Here is an 18014-nt window from a genome sequence, read left to right on the forward strand (position 1 = left end):
TAAGGACGTAATCAATTAAACACACTTACGTCACTGAGTATCCCATAGTAGGTCTAAATACGCGTATGTATATATGTAAGTACATACCTACAATATCAATATAAGTAAGTGCAGCCGAGAAGCTACTCGCACCACTTGCCGACATATACCCGATTATTTACTTTCTAATTGAAGCTGCTAACTAAAGCGAAGCTGAAAATCAAATAAAACACTTATTGAAAACGAAGCTAAGTGATGCGTGGTGCGGTTGAGGGGTGACAGTAGAGAAATCTGATATAATTGAAAATTTAAATTGTCATAAGAACATATGAATTCAAATACAAAATATTAATAATAATAAAACTTTAAAAATGCTATGAAAACAATAAAATAAAACCAGTAACGAAGAACAAAAAATGTTTGCAAACAAAATAATATGTATAAACTATAAAAAAAAATTAAAAATAAATTAAATTAAAAAAGGCAAGCAAAAATCCATTTTTTTTTTTAATAAAAATATTAAACAAATAAAAAGTTTCAAGAAAAAAAAGAAAATAAAATAATTAAATAAAAACGTAAATAGAAGTAAACAATTAAAAACCAAAAATTTGATAGAAACCAAAACCGTATGAATTAAAAACAAAATATGTGCTATAAAAAAATTTAAAAAAAAAAAAAAAAAAAAAAAATAAAAATATAAAAAAAATATATAAAAATAATAATTTAAAAAAATAATGAAATGTTAAGAAAAAATAAATAAAATATAAATACACAAAAAACAAAAAAAAAACACGTTACATTCGGTTGCACCGAAGCTATATTACCCTACACATATACAAATGTTCCATACAAGAACCTGAGTTTCATCGGTCGGTTTGTATAGCAGCTATACGCTACAGTGATCCAATCTAAATAGTTTCTTCAGACATTATATCGTTGGTTTAAACAATAATACGCGCCGAATTTCGTGAAGATATCTCGCCAAATAAAAACGTTTTTCACACAAGAACGCAATTTTGAGCGTGCAATTTGTATGGCAGTTGTATGCTATATTAGTCCGATCTGAATAATTTCTTCAGAGATTGTACCGTTGACTTGGACAATAATTCATATCAAATTTCGCGATGTTATCTTATCAACTAAAAGAGTTTCCAGCAAGGCCTTGACATTGATCGTTCAGTTTGCATGGCAGCTATATGCTAGAGCGGTTCGCTATCAACGCTTCCGACAAATGAGCAGCTGCTTAGTGAGAGAGGAACGTGTGCGAAATTTCAGATTGATATTTCAAAAACTGAGGGACTAGTTTGTGTTGGCCGGCAAACGGACGTGGCTAAATCGACTCAGTTCGTCATGATATGTATATATATTATAGAGTCTCCGACGTTTATTTCTGGATGTTAAAAAGTGCGTGTCAAACTTAATATACCACGTTTAGGGTATAAAAATAATAATAAAATAATAATAAAACAATCAAAATTATATAATATTATTAAAAATAATATAAGTAACAATTATAAAATATTATTATTGAAGAATAATGTTCAATAATTATATAGATAACAAAAAATTTTAAAAATAACAAAAAAATTTATTTAAAAAATTCAAAAAAAAAATAAACATAAGTGACCAAAAATAATCAGTAAAACTATAAAGAAAAAAAGAGAAACCAAAATAATAAACAAAAAAAATTAAATAAATCAAAATAAATGATCTTCTAAATCTTTAAAACAACGGCAAACCAGAAATTTTTCAATAAAACCACTAATAGCTCAACGAGACACACCAATAACGCCGATAAAAATATAAAAATTTCCAAAACTGCTTTCATAAAATATGCACACAGTACGAATATGTCCCGTAAGAACTAACCAAACAAAAAAGCGAAATAAAATAAAAGTAAATAAGCACAATGGCAGAAAAATTAAGCAAACAATTGGTTGGGTAGGAAGAGCAAATAATTACTTGCGCTTTGTGGACGTCATCCATTTCTCATGCCACAAAAAATCAAACGGCTAACTACTACAACTCACTTACACATTGGATTGTTTACAAAACAATTTTTCTTAGTGAATTGTGAGAACAAGCAATTTTTTTATCATTATTATTATATATTTTTTTATTTTTATTTCTTTTATAATATTTTGATATTTTTTTTCTGATATTTTCTTTCCGCTAAGCACTGCGGAAAGGTTAATTGGGCGACTTGCGCGGCGCTTTTCGTGCTGCCAGACTATAGCAGGCGTGCCGTAAAGCCAATGAACCATACTAAAGTCCCACCAACCAAATTGAAACATCTCATTTCTTTCGCGTTATAGGTTTGCTTAACGCATTCTTATATTTGGCTACAATAATTATAGTATGTGTTTTTGCTGTTGCTTTACTCATGCTCATTTATATTGGTAATAGGAAGCATAAAAATTGTGCCAATATATTCTTGAGTTGAGTTGTAAGAAATGTGGTGCGTTTTTTATGAGTCAGGCGCGTCGTATGATGAACCAAGTATAGTGAATAACCATTATGGGATGGTTATGAGAAGCGGGATTTGACTTTATTTTGATAAAACTTAGGCAGCTGATATTCTGCAGATTTTAGTACATAATTCAAAGCCAAAATTACTTACTATTTTTATTAGCAAAAATTTATAAAAAATTAGTAAAAAATTAATAAAAAATTAATAAAAATTAGGAAAAAATTAATAAAAATTTTAAATTTTTAATCTTTTTTTATTTTAATATTGTAAAAAAAATTTATCTTAAATTTGATATGATTACACTTTTCTGATTTAAGGATTTTTTTTAATTTCAATTTTTCAAATATACTGAATTGCTCAACTGTATTAAATTATTGCTGTAATTTGTTTATCTGAAATTTGGTTATTTTAGATTTTTTTTTTTGATTAATGGATTTTTTCATTAAATTAAACTTTTAATTTTTTTTAATTTTTTGTTTAAGTATACCGAATGAGCTAAACTTATGTGCAAACTTTAATATGAAATTAAATAAAGAAAGTGTAATTGTGAATTTAAATTCATTAATTAAAAAATATTTAATTAAATAAAAAATTTATTTTTGAAAATTTTTTTCTTATACGAATATTTTAGTTTATTGCTAAATTTTATATTTGCACGTTTAGTCGAAATTTAATTTTATAAATTTAAATTTTTTTTCAGTTTCATTAATTAATTTTTATAATTATTTTTTTTTTAATATTTTTTTATTTCTTTTTTTTAAATTTGTTTAAATTATTATCACCTAATTTTTTTATATGTTTTAAAATTTTTTTAAGTATTAAAACTTAAAAAATTTAAATTAATTTTTATTATTTTTCTTAGTTTTTTTTTTAATGTTTTTAACTAACTAACAACTTCTGAAAATTAATCATTTTATTTTGGCTGTTCAAATTTTATATTTTCGCAATTATTGTAAATTAACATTTATAAATATTATTACATTTTTCTAAAACCGTGCGAGAAAAATAACAGATATAAAATTAATTCAACACTGACACAATTGCATAAATTTTCGCAAATGCCATGGCAAAAGAGCGATAGCAGAAGTACAAAAACAAAACACCATCAAAAATAACCTTCTTTTGTCAACCAACAGTTGACTTTTGAGCGCTTACGCTTTTTAATTATTTTTTTATCAGTCATGAGTTGGGCGGCCCGCATGGTGTGCGCAAAAAATTTACGATAAAATGTTTACAACATTTTTCCCCATTTGCATATAATTTGCAGGGCTACACTTGCGCATCGAGGCGATGAGAACGTAGGCTCAAAAGCAGGGGCGGGTAAGAATAAAAAGGCGAGTTGAATAAAATCGAAAATATACATACATACCATATATTTATGCAAATATTTTAAATAATGAATTTTTTTATATTTTCTACTTACATTTTCGTATGACTGGTTGCTATAAAATTTTCATAATTCATATTACTTCTGCTTGAAATTTTCACATTAAATATTTATGACGTAAAATGTGCATTTTGATGTTTTGTTTTTGTAACTTTAAATCACGAAAAATTGTAGAGAAAACATTGCCACACCGATTAATTTCGCTTTACTTATTGAAGCATTCATGTATGTATGTATATTAGAGGAAGGTAAAGTAATGAACTGTAAACAAAAAGTAGCAATAGTTAAAAAATGTGGGCACTTGCTAATTCAAAATTTTTACTTTTGTACTTAAGTTTTTTAATCGCGTTTTTGTTATTTTTTAAAAAACATTCTTAAATGAAAAAAAAAATTTTTTTTTAATATTATATTTTAAAATTTTTATAAATTATTTTTAAATTATATTAAAATTTTTATTTCAATGTTTGGATGATATATTTATTTTTAATTATAAGAGACAAAAATAATAAGTATGCCACATTTTCCTGTATCATCTATGCGCCTTAATGTAGGCAACAATTTTTCATTATATTGCACAGAGCTTTTCTAAAATTATCAACACAAATAATTATTTCTAAAAAACAAGGAAAATATATTTTTTTTATTTAATATTGCATATGAAGCTTACTTTCAGGTCAACACTTATTTTTAAACTGTATAAATTTCTCCTGAGAAAGGCTACGATATCTACAAAATTAAAAACAGCGCCTAAAACGCCACTAAGTCCAAAGTAAAGTTCTGCTATATCTTATAAATGTTGTCAATTACAAGGGATTTGCTAAGAGAAAACGCGTTTGTAAAAAGTCACCACAGAGCTGATCCATTCAATTACGATACATTTTTCTGATGTGACGCAGTGCTTAACCTTGCTCATCCCCGACTCAATTAAGTTAATAGCCATAAAAATTTGCAGCGCGCATAAATGACTTTATCCTTTGCAAACGATTGACATCAGAAAAGGCGAATAAGCAAAAACACACACATAAAAAAGGGCAATGAAAATAAAGCAAGCTTTCAGGCGACCAATGGCGTTAATGACGTTAATGTGCGCCAAGTTGTTGGACATTAGGTATCGATATATATATATATACATATGTTCACACACGTACGTACGTAAGTACATGCAAAAATAAGCTTGCGTTGCGAGTACATTAAAATTAATTGAAGTAACATTATAGTAAATATGAGGCATAATTTCAGGTGCTTTTGGCTTCTATACTATGAGAATTAAGTAAAAATTACTTCAAGTCGTTTTATACGTAAGCACAAAAAATAAAAAAAGCGCGAGCTATATTAAAATAACTCTAATCTAATTTAAAATTATGCACATATGTTAGTATTGGGAATTTCTACTAACCCTAAATGTAGGCAGCACCATTAAGAAAGTTTTGAAATGACAACAGTTTTAGACATTTTTTTCACACTCTTTTACAATTTCGCAACATAATTTCAAAAATTCCCACCCAGAGCTAAATTCGGATAAATTTTAAATAAAAATATTGCCTAAAAGTATGCAACAATCATAACATCTGTTGAAAACTAATTATGCAAAATATGAAAACAAATTTTACTGCATTAAAGCTGCCGCGGAAAGCATGCCAAAAACCATGCTACAACTAAATTCAATAATTAATTATTAAAAAATTATATATAAGATATTTCATCTCCACAAATTCTATTATTTTCACGTGAAATTCACTTCAGTGATAATTTAAAATGTGGATTAGGCAGCTTAAATTATTTTATTGGCACACTCGTGTGTGAATAACCATGGAGCCTATACACATACATACAAATGTGCAGACTTCAAAAGAATCAAAGTAACAACAACAGTTTAATTAAAAGTTATTGGTATTTTCAAGAAATTTAATTAACCAAATAAGCAGTGATGAATTTTAAGAACAGCTTTTACTGGATAATCATATGAAGAAAATATTTGAGAGGAGGAAAAAAATTTTTTCGCTTAGCTAATCATATTTGGAAGATTGTAAGATTAAAGGATGTTAATTGGCAATTAAAATATTAATCATATAATGTATTGCTTTTAAAAGCGAATATTTAACAATGTGTGTATTTAAAAACGAGCGTTTTAAAACACAAAATTAAACTCAGCTGCACTAGAGTGACTAAAAATACTATGACGCTCTGAGCCCATCAGCAATACTTGTTTAAAAATATAACGCTGCAAATTGTATATATATAACTACAGCATATTTTTAGCAACACGATGCAAATTTCACAAAAGACAAGGACACAGATGAGTCTGTAAGAAATTTTATGGACATTAAAAGGCACAAAGACAATCATTGCTATAAAACGTTGCCTACATTTAAGCGCAAATGCGCATAAGTTAAGTGATACCCATGTAAAAGCGATTTACACACATGCACCCGCTTTGTGTCGACTAGTAACTGTAAAAGAAACCCTTTCTACCAACCTAGCTGAACAACAGGCGTTCACCAACTTTTTTTTGCTTTGTTTGCTTTTGTTAAAACTTGTGTTCGTGCTTTTCGTTTTCAACCCTCACACACGTGTGCAGCTATTTAGGCACAATAAATGTCTACCCGCAACAGCACAAAGTGGAGCACGCTCATATTGTGGAGTATATGCGTTTCTATTTAAATATGTTAATAACGGTGTATGTTGGCAATATTCTAACCTACATATTTTGCGCCGGTATACCGAATCACAAAAACAATAAAGACGAGTTAGTGCATGTTCAACAATCAACAACAGGTCTATACAAATGTAGATAAGAGTAAAAGAAATAAAAAATAAAGCATGTTGCATATTTTTAGGTGTAGTGCATTGCACTTATTTAGATGAACTGGGTAAACGGCGTTTGGAGTGAACAAATATTATATTATATACACTTATATATATATATATTGCATATTTCAGTTTTTACGATTTTTTTAAAAGCTTTTCATTCATTCTGAAGTCTATAAAAGTGCATACTTTTGGGAAAACTGTATTATTAAAAGCTTGAGTGCATAAATTTAAAAAAATATAATATTTTTTCTGCTTACACTGATTTAAATTTGAATCGAATAACGAAAAAATACCTAACGCTAGTCTACTTTTAGGAATTTTTACCAATTCTTGTTTACCAAAGAACCTTTTACCTTTTATAGCGGCATACTTTTAGGGACGCTTTACTGAAAATCGAAAGCCTAGTCTACATACAGGCATCAGACGCATTACTAATAATTTTTATTTGGTTTTTAAACAAAGAATGTGCTAATAAAATGCATAGAGGACAGAATATTTAATTATTTTAACATTATTCTATAAGAAATCGCAAAAATATCAAGAAATTATTTAATTCACATTAGTTTTCTGTAGCAACTGTAGCTAGTCTACTTTCAGACGGTTAACAGATTTTTGCAAACTTTTGTTACATAGAAAACGTTTACGCATTATAGAAGCCTAATTTTAGGGACGCATTTCTTTTTAATTTTTTAGCTATTATTTACCATTAAAATTTAAAACTATTCGTTATTCAAAAAATTTTTAATCAAAAATTTCAATTTGACGATTTCCAGCAATTTCTGGTCGGGATTATAGTATTATTAAGGGCATAAGTTAAAGAAGGTGATCGCAAGTTCTTACTTTACATACATTTCCTTTATTTAACTATGTTTTTTTAAATTAATTTAAATTTAATATAATTTTTTATATTTTTTTTATATATTTAAATTTAAATTTATAATACTTTTTTATAATAGTTTTTTTTTAATTTTTAAATTTAAATTTATTATAATTTTTTTTTCTTGAGTTACTAAGACATTTTTTATTTTTTTATATTTTTTATATATACATATTTTCTTATTTTATATTTAAAAATTTTATAATATTTGTTATTGTATTATTAAAAAAAAAATTGAGTTTCTTTATATTTTGTTAGAAATTTTACATTTTTCAATTTATTAAGAACGTTTAAACTATATAAATTTGTATTATTTTATTACTAAAAACTGCGAATTTCTTCAATTTTTTTATACTCTTTTATTTTTTATTTTATTGGAACTTTTTATTAAAATACGGTGTTAGTATTTTCATTTTTATGATTTGCACCTCACCAAATACGCTACCTGTATTCGCACGTATTGAAGTTTCAATTGCTTTAGCCTACTTACGGGCGCGTACACTATCACTTAGATCTTCTACAGTTTTTAGAGTTGCAATCGATTTTTTTCCACATACTTTGTGTACAGTATATATAATTTTATTCGTAACTTTGTTTTTATAATTTTTTCCGATCAAAAAAATTAAATTTTCTTTTTAACTTTGAGGCAAATGCATTTGCAAATGCAGAATTCACATAGCTCTGTAACACAGTCGTACGCACATACACAGCTGCATTTTATATTTTGCCATTGTCTGGAATTAACGGTACTTATATGTTGTATGAAGAAATGCGTTTCTTGCACTTGCACAGCACAAACATATGTGTTTTGTTTTACTACTCTTGTACATATGTATGCATATATTTGTAGTTGCACATATTTTCACTTTTTTCTAACCGTTATTGAGCGTTTTTGTGCGTTGCGGTTTGCGCCTTCCAAATCGCTTTGTTAACCGTACAATACCGTTGTTGAAATCGAACTGAAAACCTGCGCGGCAGCAAAAGCTGTATCGACTATCGACTCGTCGTCAATGAAACGACTCATCGCATACACTCGCCACCAACTCTATTTGCATCGTCTGGCGTTAGCGCCGACAAAAGCGCCCAGCTTTGCAATCGGCTTTCTTAGTTAAACATTGCAGCCCCGGCGCAACCCCGAAAAACGCATATCGTGTGAAAGCGAAATGCGGCGAGCGCACGTGCTGAATGTGCTAAAGTTTAGAGAGTATGGTGAGCGCAATATATGAGCTGCTCATTGGTAGTTAAAGTATAGCGACTTCCGGTAACGAAAACTTCTCAGTGAGAAATTTTGCATTTTTTATTATTCTTTAAACTCCCATTCGCTACAGCTGATTTCGCAAAGCAAATATAGAATATTCTATGGGCAAAGTGAAAGCAAATTAATTTTGTAGAGAACTAGAGTGCTGATTAAATACTCGCGGAGCTTTTGAATGGTTTTTGAGATAAAGAGCGCAATGCAAAAAAAACAGAGCGTTATAGCTGGGGAAACATTGGGGTAAATATGAAGCAAGAAGCGACAATATTGTTTTTTTTTTTTTTTTGCAGAGACAACAATGAATTTTTATATAATTTATATATAAACAACTTTCAATAGGTATATGTTAAAAGCGAAATGTTAGCAAATATATTATTTAAAATTAATTTTTAAAATACAATTTATTTATTTCCCTTTCATTTTATTTTAATTTTTATTAAATTTACTATTTTTATTTCATGTAATGTTTGTAAAATAAATTGAATATTTTCTATGCAATCTACTTTTCTAATTTAATTTTATTTATTTTATTATTTTTATTTTTAAATATATTTTTTAATTTTTTTTCTAATTTTAAAATTTCATTTTTTATATTTAATTTATTATTATTTAAAATTTTATTTCTTTTAATCAATTTTTTTTAATAATTTTTAATTTTTACATTTAATTTTATAAATCTTTTTATATTATTTTTGAATTTTTTAATTCTAAATTTTTTAAATTACTTAATTAAGTTCTTTAATATACTTTTTGAATAATTTTTAAATTTAATATATATTATTTTTAATTTCAAAACATAACTTATTTTTAATTTTTGAATTTGATTTACTTTTTTATTATTTTTAATTTCAAATCTAATTAATTTTTGATATTAATTTTAATTTGAATTATTTTTTACTTTTTTTTTAAATTAGTATTTTTTATATTTATTTTTTTATATTTATTTTTTAATTTATTTATTTACTTAATATACAATATTTTAACTTATCTTTAATTTTTAAATTTATTTTATAAAATTTCTTAGTTTAATTTATTTTTTATACCATTTTTAATCATTAAATTTCATTTATATTATTTTTAATTTTAAAATTTGATTTATTTGTTTTTTTTTATTATTTTAAGTTAATTAACTAATTACTTTAATAATATTTTAAGACTGATTATTATTTAGTGACATTTTTTTATAAAACTTTTTTCTTTTTAGTTAATTACTAAATTTTATTATTTTTTAATTCTTTTAAGGTCACTTTATTGTTCGTCCATTTTTTAATTTTTTTAAATTTGTTTTTCTCTTAATTGAAATAATGTATTTATTTTTTGTTCTGTTTTGTTATTTTAAATTTCAAGTTCTAATTAATATAATAATATTAATTTATTATTTTTTAACTTTCCTTTCTGAATTTTTATCTTGAAATTTCACTTCATAGGAACCAATTATTTATAAAATAATATATTTAAATTTTTGTTTTAATTTCTCCTTTTCTTAAATTGAAATATGTTTTTTAATTTCCATTTTTATTATTGATTCTTTTTATAATAATCAAGTGCTCAAAGGATATTTAATATGAATTTTTTTTTCGAATTCTGCTCCTAAAATGACACCCCATATCTAATTTCTTTTCACTCGTCTTAGCAAACACACACACAGTCAGCTGGTTCCTTCGGTGCATTCAGCACAATTCAGCATCATTTGTCTTAGTTGGCATTCGTTATACATATACATACATAAGTATGTAAATAATATATACCATATGTATGCCATAGAATAAACCGAAGCTTTATAGCAATCAAGGCATTCATAAAGTTTATGAGTTAAAATTTTTTAAATTGGACCAATTTTTTTTTTTTTATTATTAATTTGAATTTTAACCTTTACTTAATTTCTGTCATTTTTAATTTTATTTTGTTGAATTTTTTTTTATATATTTCTTTTATTTTTATTTTTTAATTATTTCTCTTATTTAATTAATTTTTAATCTTTTTTTTTTTAATTTTTAAAAATTATTTTATCTCTACTTTTTAAAGGTCTTTCCTATCCGGTAGCGCTCGCTTGTATTGAGAAACGCTACCTTCAGTTATTTATTACTGCCTCTCATCCTCTCTTCTACCCTTTCCATTTAGCTTTTTATTGCTCTCTCTCTCATCTCTGTCTCTCACTTCTTTTCACATACTTTGCGTTCTATCTGTTGCTTAATTGGCATCGTTGCTTGTCAAAGCTTTTTTTGAATTAGAATTCTGATTTTTGTTTTATTTGTATTTTTTATTTTATAGCTTTCAAATTAGGCACTTGTTGTGTGCTAACTTGATTGTCCAAAAAACTCACGAGATTTTTGGTTTTCTCACATATTGCAGATTTACACTGTTCTCTTTCTAGTTTTTGGTTTTGGATTTGTTATTGTTTCACATTTTCATTATCTGTTGTTGTTGTTGCGGTAATAGTTTTTTATTCGATCTGATTTTCAATGGAAAATATAAAGAATTACTTAACGCAGCAAAGCATTTTTTAAAGCATTTTCATGAATAAACGCCCTAAGATATGCAATGCTTTTCAGTAGGTGCTTTTGAAGAGGCTTTAGTAAACAATAAATATTGTAACAAATAAAACAAATAAAATTTTTTTTTTAAATTAATTTAGATTTTAAAATTAAACTAATATAAAAAATTTTAGAAATAAATATATTAAATTTTAATGAATTATTACATTAAAAGAAAAAATAAATTAAGAGTGTTAAATATTTTAAGAACAAAAAATTAAAGAATCAAAAGCAAAATAAAAAGTCCAAAAGAATAGAAACAAATCATAAATTTGAAAATCAAATTAATAAATAAAACAAAAAAAAAACAAAACTATATAAATTATAATTAAAATTAATGAATACTTAAATATAAAAAATTAATTCATAATTAATATATTTTCTTAATAAAAAAATAAAATAAAAAATTTTTTAATCTTAAAGTTACCCGCAGGACAGTAAAAGAACGCACAACTAATAATTCAACTGAAATTAAAAAAAACTGTTGCATACATTTAGGAGTGTAACGCATAGTTTCTGATTACTACGAATAAACACTGTCCGTCACTGGAAAAAAATATAAAAAAGCAAATTACAGAAAAAGTAAGTCCAAGTGTTGACACGAATATGACAGGACAAAGAGAAAAGAAATAAAAGAGTAATACAAGAACACTTGTAAGAAAAGAATATTAACTGGCCACTCAATCAACAGTTGGTAGTGACTAACATAAAGAAATGAGTGAGAAACAGACGCAAAAAAAAAACAGGCGCAAAGCAATTTTGCTTCGCTTGTGATAAGAAAATATACTTTTTTTTTTGGTAGGCACTACGCCTGAAACTAAACTTTCATTATTTGAAATTAATTTTTGTAGAATTTAGCAGATTTTATATTTAATATTATTCAGTTTTTAATTTGGGAAATATTTAAGGGAAAAACACCAATTATATTTAAAAGCGCCTCAATGTATGCTTCAATGTGCGTTTTAAAAAAACTTTTCAAAAATCTAATCTGCTAAATAATATTTAAAAAAATCGAACCTTTATGGTTAAATACTAAAGCGAGAACTTAAGCCTATGCCGAATTACTCTGGTGGTGAATTTATTCTACTCGCCTAAAGTTATGCAAATCAAAACAAAAGAGACCCTTGAGATAGAAAATTTTAGCAAAACCTCTTTAGAAGCTCCCATATCATGAATTATTTATATTTTCCTTGCGAAATGAAATCGATGTTAAATGAACAAATGACTTTACGCCTAAAAGTATGCTTTTAAAAATGAAAAATTTTAAAATACGTTCTGGGTTGCAAATAATGCATTAAAAAATATAAGATCCTAAATTTTTTAATTAAAAAATTCGCAGCCGTGCTCGTGATTACAAAGACGCTTCAGAAAAGAGTAATCACCATTGCCTCCGACTACTCTGGCATATTTTCTAACAAAACCTCGTTTGAACGGTCAATAGAACTCTATAAAAGAGATAAGGTTTCTCAATATCAAAAAACTGAGAGAAATTTCACAGTCTCTAACGCCTATAAATATACTTATTTAACACTACCATGTTTAATTTTTATATTCACACTTTTTGTCACGCAAATAAATTGGAATATATTTTTTTGGTGAAAAAATATTTCGACTTCACTTTCATTGCAGCAAAAATCAGACATGTAAATAAAAGAGATAATGATGATTGAAGCGCTGACAATAGAACTTTTCAACAGACAACATAATTGACGGCTTAACTGAGTGTAAATAAGTTGGCGACTACTTAGTGGACTGAAAGCGAAAAACCGTAGACACGTCCAGCCTACAAGGCCGGCATTTGCCAGACACACAATGAAATTTATGCGGTTTTTAAATGCGTTTTAGAAAGTGAAGGCGCATGGTAGCAGATCGAATAACGGCCATCGTTTTGAGGACCCGCAATAGAGGGTAAGTGGGCGTTTACACTGCAATTAAACTTGTCTTTTACATAGGTAGTTTTTAGCAACAAACAAATTATTTAGAGGAAAATGGCAGTTCTAAACCTAAATATAATGTAACCGATAGTCGATAATTGTTGAATATTATGGCAATTGCTAAAAAATAATAAAGTAGCAAAAGATTGTTTAAAAACCAAACAGGAGAATGTTATCGATACTCGAAAAATTGTGTCATCAGGAAATCATGGGTGTAAAAAAATGTATGTGAATTGCTAACATAAACAAATAATATTATTGTTGCTATATACAAACGTTTACAAAAAAAGTTATCGATAATCGATAAATTTTATTGAGATGCATATTAGTTTTAAGAGATTAATGAGTCCTGGCAAAACATTCATAAAGTAAGTAAAAATAAAATGAGCTGAAAGCACAACATTATTGATAATCGATAAATTTAACATCAGGCATTTTGGGTAAAAAAAATGTATCGGCATTTGCTGAAATAATAAAGCAACAAAATATTTTTAGAGAAGCTGATGGAAGAATGTTATCGATAGTCGATAAATTTTAATCGAGATGCATATTGGTTATTAGAAATTATTGAGTCTTGGCAATAAAGTAAAATTAAAAGGAGCTATAAGCACAATGTTATTGATAAATCCAGTCACACAAAAAAGATCGCACATTACTGTTAGAAAATGGAACGACTCTAAATTTAATGGCGATACACTAATCTCAGAAATTGATGAGCAAAACCGCACAAAAAACGAAACAGGGGATGTAAAGAAAAACAGAAAGAAGACAATGTGGTATGCAATAAAGGAATGCCTCGAACCCAAAACAAGTGACAAAAATACGTACGTTGACGTACGGAACTCCTTCAACAGGACCCGATTGAAAAACATGGTTGAAGCATTAGAGGAAAATTTTAAAATACCCCCATATCTCCGTCTAATGGTGAGGAGCAATTTGATAGATAGAATCTTTCTGTATAAAACATCTGAGGGACCACAATTCTTTAAGGGCTGCGCAGTGATCAATTCTCGGCCCAGATCTCTGGAACGTCAATTACGACAGCTGCGAACGCTGCGAAAAAGGCGTCCAAAATAACTTTCCAACTTAGCAAGTTAATGGCCAATATCGGAGGACCGAGACAGAAAACACGGTAGCTTTTGAAGTGAATGTCTTGCTCTACGGAGCAGAGGTATGGGCAAACTCTTTAAGCAAAAACAACCAACGCAACACCCTAGAAAAATTGTAGCTCACATTTGCTCTAAGCATACTAACGTTACATCATATCGTCTCAGCACCACAAAAGAGGAAATAAAGGAAGAGGGAGCAGGTACGTCACGATAGATGGACAGCCAGGCTAATCAGATCATAAAAGAGTGGCCAACAGTAAAAATGATGAGGTGGATTTTCATAATGCACAGATGTTACACTTATTTTAGAAAATATCTACATAAAAAGGGAAAAGTCGAAGAGCTGTATTGTATTATATGTACAATGATGCAAACGAGTATAACGCCGAACACACATTTTTCAAATGCATACGCTAGCAAATACAGCGAAATAGTCCCCACATTTTGGTCGGCACCCTGAATGCGACAACAACATAACTGTCTTGGTTCAAAACGACGAAAATTGGAAGAACATAAAAAATTACATAGAAAACGTACTACGTGTAAGAAAAACGGGACTTGGACGCAGGCAAGGACATGCAAATCTTAAAACGGTAAATATGGAACGCCAGCCTGAAGTAATGCGAAAGCGATCCCGCGGTGGGCGATGGTTCCCTAGTGGAGAGTTTCGTATAAATAGATGTTAACGAGGTGTTTATATCTTAAAATCGATAGTTTCTCATATCTTAATTTTTTTGTTGATATTTTAGTTTATACTATACACTATAAAATATATAAATTTTCGAAGAAACTTTTCAGATCAAGTCACTATAGCATATGCCATACAAACTGCTTGATCAAAGATCTTGTAAGAAATTTTGTATTTGTGAAGGGTATTATAGCTTTGGTCAGCTGAAGTTAACATTGTTTCTTATTTTATTATCTTTTTTTTTAATATTTTCATACATTAGTGTTGATTTTTATTTTTTTTTATCTATGTTTTCATTTAATTATTAATCGTTTTTCAACTATGTATGCCTTTAACAAAATATCAAATTGTATATCAATTGGCATGCAATAAAGCGATTTATAAGATGAAATCAGCAAATAATATTTAAATAAGAATAATTGAAGGCAAAGTTTACTCACCTCACACCTTGCAGCAGCAATTGATTTATAATTAACAATTATTATTGTGTAAATTCAATAGCACTAATGAGTTGTTTGTTGACGTAATAACACTGGCAACACTATTTTTTTTTTCATTAACCGATAGCCTGGCTTATCCTACCGAGACCTAGAAAAAAGGAGGAAATATTATATATAAATTTGCATGCTTGCGTATAATTTTCTAAATTTTATACAAAAATTATATATACTCAAGTACATTCTACATATATAATATATAAAGCTACACGCGCCTTGCCACTTGTAAACATTTATTTAATTCGCTTTTATCATTATTAACCGCCTGGCAATTAAAAACTAATTAATCTTGTTCTACATACAATTATACATACAAACATTAGGTGCAGAGCCAAAGTGCATATTTAGATATGTTTATATGTAGATATGTATTTTTGAGCAGCGCTACGCAGAAATTGGTAACACTTAGTGAAAAATTTAACAAGAACACTATCATACATTCGTACGCCTCAGCGCACTATCTAGCACTTCACACAAACACACACGCACACAGTTGCATATAAAAATGTACATATGTATGTAGGTATTTGGCTGTCAACTGGCACTTGTCAGCAACAAGCGTCTCCAGCTATCAACCACAAATAACACTATCAATTATAGCCATCTCAGGTAAATGCATAAGTATGTGTGCATATATAATATATGTATGTATGTACACATTCACCACCAAACAGCTGTGCTACCGGAATTATTTTGGCAGTACGCACGTGCTACCAATATTTCACACGCCAACACATACATACATACATATGAAAATGGTAACCACACGCCCTTATTGTGCAAAACAACGCTCTCGATTACCGTTAGTTGGCAAATACTGTCAAATATTGAGTTGTAAGCAAATGAATTAACTATTTTTTGGCCTAACGGTGACAGTGACAGATTTTTTTGTTATTGTTGAACAAACAAATTCAGTTCATGCCATGCCAAAATTCTTGACAGATGTTGGTTGATAAGTAGTTACAAGTATTCTTGATTTTAAAACATATCATAACTTTCAAAGCAGGTAATAAACAACATTAACAACACATTACAGCTGCGTCACAACTGACTACTTATAATGTTGAAAAGGCAAGAAAAAATAATAAAAATTTGACATTTATATAATTATAAGTAGTATAATTGAAACAGTAATTATAATAATTTTTCAAAACTTGTTATTCGAAAAAAAATTTTTGGTGCAAAAATAAATTTAAAAAACACAAATATAATAATAAAAAAAAATTTTTTTTAATTATATATTAAATAGTTAAAGTATTTTAAAATATTTAAATTAAATTCATTATTTAAAAAAAATTTTAATTGATTAAAAAAATTTTTTTTTTGATTTAAAAAAATTTTTTATTCATTTAAAATTTTTTTTGATTTAAAAAAATTTTTTATTCATTTAAAATTTTTTTTGATTTAAAAAAATTTTAATAAAAATGTAAAGAAATAACAAAAATTTTTTTTTGATTTAAAAAAATTTTAATAAAAATGTAAAGAAATAACAAAAAATTTAATATAACAAAAACTTAATAGACTTCAAAAATTTTTAAATAAAATTAAAGCACTCTATAATTCATATAAAATATAAATATTTAAAAAAAATTAAACATAATTTTATTTTCGAAAATTAATTTTCGAATCGCAAAAACGAATTTGGTCTGAAAGTCAAAAAGAAATAAAAACTTTACAATCGAATATTTATATAACGTAATAATTAAAAACATAAACAAATAAAAATTAAAAAAATATATATATAATAAACAATTAACACAAAAAACTTTATTAAAAAAAACTTTTATATCTTTTTATTTGTTTTTAAACCTTAAATTATATATTAACAAACTTTAAAAATAAATTTCGATGAAAAAAAATGTATAAAACATTTAAAAAATATTACAAAAATATTTAAAAAAGAATTTAAAAAAAACATTAATAGTAAAATCAAAATTTAATTTTTAATAAATTTAATTTTTTTATTTAATAAAAATTAAAAAAAATATATATATAATAAACAATTAACACAAAAATTTTATTAAAAAAAACTTCAAAATCTTTTCGTTTGTTTTTAAGTCTTAAATTATAAAAAATTTAAAAATATTACAAAAAATAAAATAATACAAAAAAATGTAAAAGAGAATTTAAAAACAATATATAGTACTAAAAATTTATTTTTAATACAATAAAATTATAAAACAATATATACATATAAAACATTAAAACAAAAATTTTATTTAAAAAAAAACTAACTAAACATCTTTAAGAATAAACCAACTTAATTTTCGAATCGTGTAAGCGAATTCCGTAAAGCGACACACAAAAAATATTTTATTTTAAAATTACATGGAAAAAAACTATTAAATTTACAAAAATCATTAAATTGTTTTAATTTAATTTTTTTATTTCAAAAATGTTTTTGTTTCGTTCAAAATATATTTTTTTTAATCAACATTATTTTGCTTTTAAAATATTTTTCTGTTTAATATTA

General features: G+C 26.5%; 1 protein-coding gene across 1 annotated transcript in view; it reads right to left on the reverse strand.

Moving 5' to 3' along the window:
- The window catches only part of Pde9 (phosphodiesterase 9), a 187535-nt gene that overhangs the window by 156492 nt on the left and 13029 nt on the right, over positions 1 to 18014 (reverse strand). Inside the window, exon 2 of the mRNA XM_036359671.2 lies at positions 15485 to 15632. The gene's annotated coding sequence lies outside the window, so the exon portion shown is untranslated. The remainder of the gene's footprint in view (positions 1 to 15484; positions 15633 to 18014) is intronic.

Source organism: Bactrocera oleae, chromosome 5 (genome assembly GCF_042242935.1).
Source record: "Bactrocera oleae isolate idBacOlea1 chromosome 5, idBacOlea1, whole genome shotgun sequence".
NCBI classification, from domain to species: Eukaryota; Metazoa; Arthropoda; class Insecta; order Diptera; family Tephritidae; genus Bactrocera; species Bactrocera oleae.